The following is a 273-nucleotide window of genomic DNA, read 5'->3' on the forward strand; positions in this document are numbered from 1 at the left end:
GCAGGGACCAAGGGAGTCTCCCGCCACGCAGGTTGGATGTGGCCACCTTGTTTCGGAGGGATGACGTCCCCAGCATCTTCACTGGGATGTACGTTGCTCCCAAGACTGGGGTCAGGCCCCTGAGCGCGATGGACCGGAGGGAGGAGGATGATGATGGTGCGGCGGGTTAATGGAGGAGGATGGCAGTGGTACCCTGCCTCATTCGGGGCAGACTGAAAGGAAGGACCTTAAGGGCAGCCTGAAAATGTCATCCCCGAAATGAAGCCAGCCCTG

General features: G+C 60.1%; 1 protein-coding gene across 1 annotated transcript in view; it reads right to left on the reverse strand.

Annotated features, from left to right (window-relative positions):
- FBXO41 (F-box protein 41) overlaps positions 1 to 273 on the reverse strand; it is a gene marked incomplete at its 3' end in the record, with an annotated part of 4,710 nt that overhangs the window by 714 nt on the left and 3,723 nt on the right.

Source organism: Fulmarus glacialis, unplaced genomic scaffold (genome assembly GCF_000690835.1).
Source record: "Fulmarus glacialis isolate BGI_N327 unplaced genomic scaffold, ASM69083v1 scaffold26646, whole genome shotgun sequence".
Taxonomy (NCBI): Eukaryota; Metazoa; Chordata; class Aves; order Procellariiformes; family Procellariidae; genus Fulmarus; species Fulmarus glacialis.